Source organism: Triticum urartu, chromosome 1A (assembly GCF_056163025.1).
Source record: "Triticum urartu cultivar PI428250 chromosome 1A, HENAU_Tu73, whole genome shotgun sequence".
Lineage (NCBI taxonomy): Eukaryota > Viridiplantae > Streptophyta > Magnoliopsida > Poales > Poaceae > Triticum > Triticum urartu.
In genome coordinates this window covers 161305235-161312258 of record NC_141873.1, presented here as the reverse complement: position 1 = coordinate 161312258, position 7024 = coordinate 161305235, and positions in this window count along the sequence as shown.

The following is a 7024-nucleotide window of genomic DNA, read 5'->3' as shown; positions in this document are numbered from 1 at the left end:
ATAGGACCTTGGTCCGACGGGGTTGCCGCGGTCGCCGACGGCGTGGTAGAAGTCTGGCGGGGTCGAGGTCCTGCGGTGTGCGGCTCCTGCGAGGAACCGGCCAGCGGCGGTGCTGCGCGCTAGAGAGAGAGGCGCGGGAGCCAGGGGCGCTGGGCGGGCGGTTGCGGGCCGCAGCGGGTCACGGCGTTGGAAGCGGGCAGGGGGGCGCGTGGCAGGTGTGGATATGGTGAGGAGGCCGCTGGCGGCGGCGTTGGCGTGTGGGACGGCACCAAGTGGTGGCGGGGAGGTGGCCGGGCGCGGAAATGGTGGTGGGTGGCGGCACTGAATATTGGGCGGCGCGGAAAATGAGGAGGAGGATGGCTGCGGCCCAAAATGGCAAGGGGAGAGGTTTAAATAGGAAAGGGGGGGTTAGGATTAGGGTTAGGAGGGTTTTCTGGAGCGTTTCGGAGCCTCCGATCATGATCGTGCGGCTCCGGACAGAGGGGGAACTAGGTGGGATTTGTGGACTGTGTAGGAGAGGTCTCAGGCTGAGAAGAGCGAGACGGAAATACAGCCCGGCAAGGTTTCCGGAGACCGAAAACGTCCGACGTTAGACCAGCTATATTGCCGCTATAGTTTAACGGCTGGGCTATCAAACGAGCTCCGAATGCGATGAGACTTGGCAGGCGGCCTACTGACAGCAAAACAACACCACACGCCAACTTTCATCCCATTCCAAGAACAATTTCCGGTCACTTATAAAATACTATTTCAGAGGGGCCGCGGGCTTGTGCAAGTGTGGTTGAGCTCAGAACGGACAACGAAGGGAACGAGGAGATCGGGACGGATGCAAGTTTGAAAACATGATGATGCAATGCGGATGATGACATGGTAAGATGCAACGCGCAAGCGAATAGCAAGGCAACAACAGCGAATAACTGGAAGACACCTGGCGCAATGGTCTCAGGGCGTCACAACACTCCACCACTACAAGAGGATCTCGTCCCGAGATCTAGGATGGCACCGGAGAGAAAACGGAAGAGGAAGAGGTAAAACAAAGTTGCTTATTTGACAAATAAGTGAAACCAAAGAACCTTGTGAGGTTGAACAAATTGAAAGAAAGAATACAACGAAGATGACCAAAGTTGAAAACACTCCGATAGAAAAGAGGAACACGGGACATTACGAGAACCTTGTAGGTTGAAAGACATAAGAAAAGGGTTGGAATGGACAAGAGTACATGCAAGCACACTGGTTGAAACGAGATGTACAAGGAACGATAAAGGTCAATTAGGACAACACTCTGGTTGAAACAAGATAGAGAAGGAATAAGAATGATATAATTTGGACAACACTCCAATTGTAAATGGAAGGAATTGAACATGAACTTGACAAGATGAGAGGATGCTTGCTGAAATTAACAACACATTGCCTCTAGAACTACTGAAAGAATGGCACAATGGGCAAGAAAGATTTCAGGCAACACTACGGTTGAGAAGGGAGGTAAAACTTGATAAGATGAGAGAACTTGAATGGAGGACACGACACTCCGTTTGAATGGATAAGCACGAAAAGAACACAGTCCTCACAATTCGGGATGATGAGTGAAGAGAGCAACATCACAAAGCCTCCGGAACAAAAGAATAGAAGCTAGATTGTTTGGATAAAAGAATGGAGTTGCAAATGTCAACTTCTGCCACAAATGAGATTGGAAGGCACCCTTACAAGAAGGTTATAACGGAGTTGTTGGAAAACCAACAACGAAAAGAGTAAGCTTGTTGTGGGATTATGGAAAACATCTCGAAATCTTGAGGCGAAATTCTGCCACATACAAAAAACGAAAGGTTGGGTTGATATGAACAAGGAGACGAGAAACTTATTTCGCCGGGAGGATAAATGAAGAACTTGGTTCATTTATGTAACGCCCTCGATGCGGCTATATCTCCCACGTGTCGAAGCACGACTTAGAGGCATAACCGCATTGAAAGCAATGTCGCAAGTGAGGTAATCTTCACACAACCCGTATAATACATAAGGGAAAGAGATACATAGTTGGCTTACAATCGCCACTTCACACAATACATGAATAAAACATTACATCATCCAAATACAATCAAGGTCCGACTACGGAACCAAAATAAAAGAAGAACCCCAAGTGCGACAAAGGTCCCTGATCGACCCCAACTGGGCTCCACTACTGATTAACTAGAACGAAACAAAACAAAGGTCAAGATCTTCATCGAGCTCCTCCTGAGCTTGGTTGCGTCATCTGCACGAACTCATCGGCACCTGCAAGCTGGTTTTGGAAGTATCTGTGAGCCACAGGGACTCAGCAATCTCGCACCCTCACGATCAAGACTATTTAAGCTTATGGGTAAGGTAAAGGTATGAGGTGGAGCTGCAGCAAGCGACTAGCATATATGGTGGCTAACATACGCAAAAGAGAGCGAGAAGAGAAGGCAAAGCACGATCGAGAAACTATGACCAAGAAGTGATCCTAGAACAACCTACGTCAAGCATAACTCCAACACCGTGTTCACTTCCCGGACCCCGCCGAGAAGAGATCATCACGGTTACACACGCGGTTGATGTATTTTAACTAAGGTCAACTTCAGGTTTTCTACAACCGGACATTAACAAATTCCCATCTGCCCATAACCGCGGGCACGACTTTCGAAAGTTCAAATCCCTGCAGGGGTGTCCCAACTTAGCCCATCACAAGCTCTCATGGTCAACGAAGGAATAGACCTCCTCCCGAGACATTCCGATCAGACTCGGTATCCCCGTTCTACAAGACATCCTCGACAATGGTAAAACAAGTCCAGCAAGACCACCCGCTGTGCCGACAAATCCCGATAGGAGCTGCACATATCTCGTTCTCAGGGCACACCGGATAAGCTAAGCGTACAGGAGCCGACGTAACCCAAGTTGCCAAGGGATGGCCCTACACGGTGCTCTGGGTTGGACCAACACTCAGAGGAGCACTGGCAAGGGGGAGGGGGGGTTAAAATAAGATGACCCTTGGGCTGGCCTAACCCAAGGGAAAAAGAGGCTAGGTGGCAAATGGTAAAACCAATGTTGGGCCTTGCTGGAGGAGTTTTATTCAAAGCGAACTGTCAAGGGGTTCCCATTATAACCCAACCGCGTAAGGAACGCAAAATCCGGGAACATAACACCGATATGACGGAAACTATGGCGGCAAGAGTGGAACAAAACACCAGGCATAAGGCCGAGCCTTCCACCCTTTACCAAGTATATAGATGCATTAATTAAATAAGATATATTGTGATATCCCAACAAGTAAACATGTTCCAACAAGGAACAGCATCTCCATGTTCCAACAAGGAACAAACTTCAATCTTCACCTGCAACTAACAACACTATAAGAGAGGCTGAGCAAAGCGGTAACATAGCCAAACAACGGTTTGCTAGGACAAGGTGGGTTAGAGGCTTGGTTCAACAATATAGGAGGCATGATAAGCAAGTGGTAGGTATCGCAGCATAGGCATAGCAAAAGAGCGAGCAACTAGCAAGCAAAGATAGAAGTGATTTCGAGGGTATGGTCATCTTGCCTGAGATCCCGCAAGGAAGAAGAACGAGTCCATGAAGAAGACAAACGGACGTAGACGAACGGGTCCTCACAACACGACGTTACCGGAACCAACCCGAAGAAGCAAACACCGGAAAGAAGCACACAATATAGTAAACAATCATCACATAACATGGCATGATGCGCAAACAAGTATGATGCATGTCCGGTTTAAATATGCATGGCATGGCAAAGTGCAAAAACAATACTACAAATTAAGTGGGTCTCAATATGCAATGAGTTGCATATTGACGGAACACCACATGACTTATTTAGTTCTCTCTCGGTTATGTACCCAACAATATTAAATGTTATTAAGCATGGCAAGAGGTGAAGCATAAAAGAAACTATCTAACTAAGCAATTTAAATGGGGCCGGACATAACAAACAACAAATCCGGTAAATCCCCATATGCATTAGCAATTTAATGCAACAACAATTTAAACATTTTAATTGTTGTTACTATGATGCGGATGACATGGGCAAGTTTTATGCAAGTTTTAAAGAAAATGTTGATAAGAGCATAATATGGAGCATATGTCATCGTGGCAGAAAGAAAGGATGCCACAGCGACGATAACGGAAATGGTACCACGGCAACGTTCCGGTTCCGGTACTCGATTGAGATACCGATGCAAAGGGGAAGTGTGCGGAACGTGACATGCAGGGATGGTGGGGTGATCTCGGATACCGAGTTCCCACATGTGGGTGCCAAGGCAAAAGAGGGGCGACGTGCATCAACAATTCGAGCACGGAGCAAGCACGGGCATCTCATACATCACATGCAAGCGTTCTCGGACGGTCGTCTCGGGGTTATACCTTCGAAGCGTGCAAAAGGGACGGTTCTTGTTCGGTGCAAAGTAGAGGAAGTAGACGTTCTCGGGACGTTCGTCGTGGAGGTAGTCGTACACGGCGATGGTAGTTGTACACGGGTTTTCAGCCACGGAAGTAGTCATACAACATTTTCGTAGAGGTTCGGGATCACGAGACGGAACTTGACGTCCACGGGGTCTTCGAGGGTCGACGGTAGTGGTACTCGATGAATCCCGAGATGGTCTTAGGCGTCTTCGCACGTGGGGGTACTTGGCGTTTCCGCGTCGTTGGTCTTGTCGAATTCGAAGTCTTTAGGGGTCATCGTGTTACTTTGCGCTTGCAGTATTGTTAGCTCGAATGGGTACTTGACGGGTCCGAGGTCTCCGACCGTAGTGGTTCTTGATGATACGGGTAGTCGAACTTGACGAAAAACGGGTCTTCTCGGGGACTTGATGCATCCGAATTCCTCGGGTTTGTAGTGGTACTTGGTGCTCGCGGTTCCGATCCAGTGGTGCATGCGTCCACGGTGACACTGCATGGTGCAAGGAGGCGACGACTTGGGTGGTTTTTGTCCAGGACTCGGACAACTTTTGAAGGAGCTCGATGGGGCTTGCTGCTGCTCATTTCCTTCACCATGTGACAGGTCGAAGGCGCAGCGGCTTTCAACGGCGAAGTGGACGAGCTACTGGTGCCTTGTGGAGGCAGCGAGGCCAGGGAGGTGGAGTAGCGAAGCAAGGCTCGCGAGCATAGGAGGGAGTCGCGGCGCTGGCGCATAGGGGTCCGGCTCCCTGGTGGTACTCCGGTGAAAGCGGCCGGAGCGTCGCTAGTCGACTGGCGCGACGCAGCTGCGGGCACCGGGAGGCGGGGCTCCGACAGGCAGGGTCGGAGACGAGGTGCAGAAGGGCAGCGAGGGGCTCGGCGACGGGGACGCTTGAACTGCTGCTGGTGGCGCTCGTGGCCATGGGGCGCAGAATCCGAGGTCGAGGGCGGGGCGCGGTGGAGGTGCTTGGTGGCGCAGCGGCCGGACAAAGCAGGGAGGCGCACAAGGAGACTCAGGCGCAGCAGGGCAGCGGTGCCGGCGACAGGGAGATCTCGCGGCGCGGGTGAGGGCGCCATGGGAGGCGGCTGGAGGAGCTTACGAGCAGGGGAAGGGAGGTCGGGCGCTGCAGCGGCGCGAGTGGGGGATGTGGGATCGGGATCGAGCACGGGGCTCTTGCGTGTGCGAGAGAGAATGTGAGGGAGAGAGCGAGGGGGATCGAGGAGATGGGGATTGGGGTGCGGGCCTATGGTGGCGCCAGGGAATGAGGAGGACGGGTGCAAGGGATCGAGCACGGGAGGTCTCCCCTGGCGCTAGGGTTTGGGAGGGAGTGGGCCGGCTGGAAGTAGATGGGCCGGTGGATGGCATTAGAGGCCGGCCCCGTGGAGAGGGAAAAGGCCTGGCTGGGCTCCTCTCTCCTTACTAAAAGAAAAGAAAAGAAAAAAATAGAGATTAAGAAAGAAAAGGAAGAGGGGTTAGGGGAAGAAGTTGGACACGCAAATAATTTTCCCGAACTCACAAAAATACGCTTGTTCCGAGAAAATAGAAAAGGCCAAGATTGGAAGATGTAAATTCAAACTCATTTGAATTTAATTCAAATGGGTTTGAACTAGGACTAGGTTCTAGGAGTTTCCAAAAATGTTGAGAATTTTGGTAGAGCTCCGGAAAATGATGAAAGAATAAATGGCAAGGTTCAAGGTCAAGCAGCGAGATAACAAAGGCATGGGGAAATTTGCAAGTGTGTTTTAGGTGATTCCATAAGAATGGAATATTTTATAATAGCTCCACTAGTATCGGGAGGATATATTATAAAGAGAAGTCATCCTTCCCTATATTTAAATGGATCGAAGATCCATACGATTTATTTAGTTGAGATGCAAAAGATTTATGAGATGATGGCATGATGACATGATGCAATGCAAAAAATAAAAGGGCAAGCACAAATGAAACACACGGCGAAACCCGGAATATAAGGAAGTCTTCTCGAGCATCGGTCTCGGGGCATCACAATTTATGAGCACCATAAATAGCAACAATCCTTAGGGAAAGCTTTAGGTGAAATATAACGCAATATAACTCCAATGAAGAGATTTATGGATTGAAAAGATGTCTTGAGCGAAGAGAAAATGATGGATTTAGATATGTCACTCTAGAAAACTTGAGAATCATGAAACACGAAGGGAAAAATTGTCAAGAGTGACATAACACCACCTCAAAAGATAAGGTAGAACGAATTGCACTTCGGAATGCAAGATGAAGAGAGCTTGAACTCCTCAAAACAAGACATGTGTTGAACACCATGTTTATTTTAGAGTATATCTTGGCAGATCAAAACTTCAAGGGAAATTTTGACTAACAACTGAAGAATGAAAGGAATCCTTGATGAACCCCATGTAGATCCTCCATGAAGAACTCCGGTAACAAAATGATGATAAAAAGAAAGAGAAGTTGACAACACAAGGTGAAGCCTATAATGATTTAGATGGATCTCCGTGGTGATATAATCGTGAGAGCTTGGAACTCCAGGAAAGAAAAGATGAAACAATTGAAAACCGAGAACTTGATGAGCCTCCGTAATATGGAATTGAATTTACTCGATGAAACAAG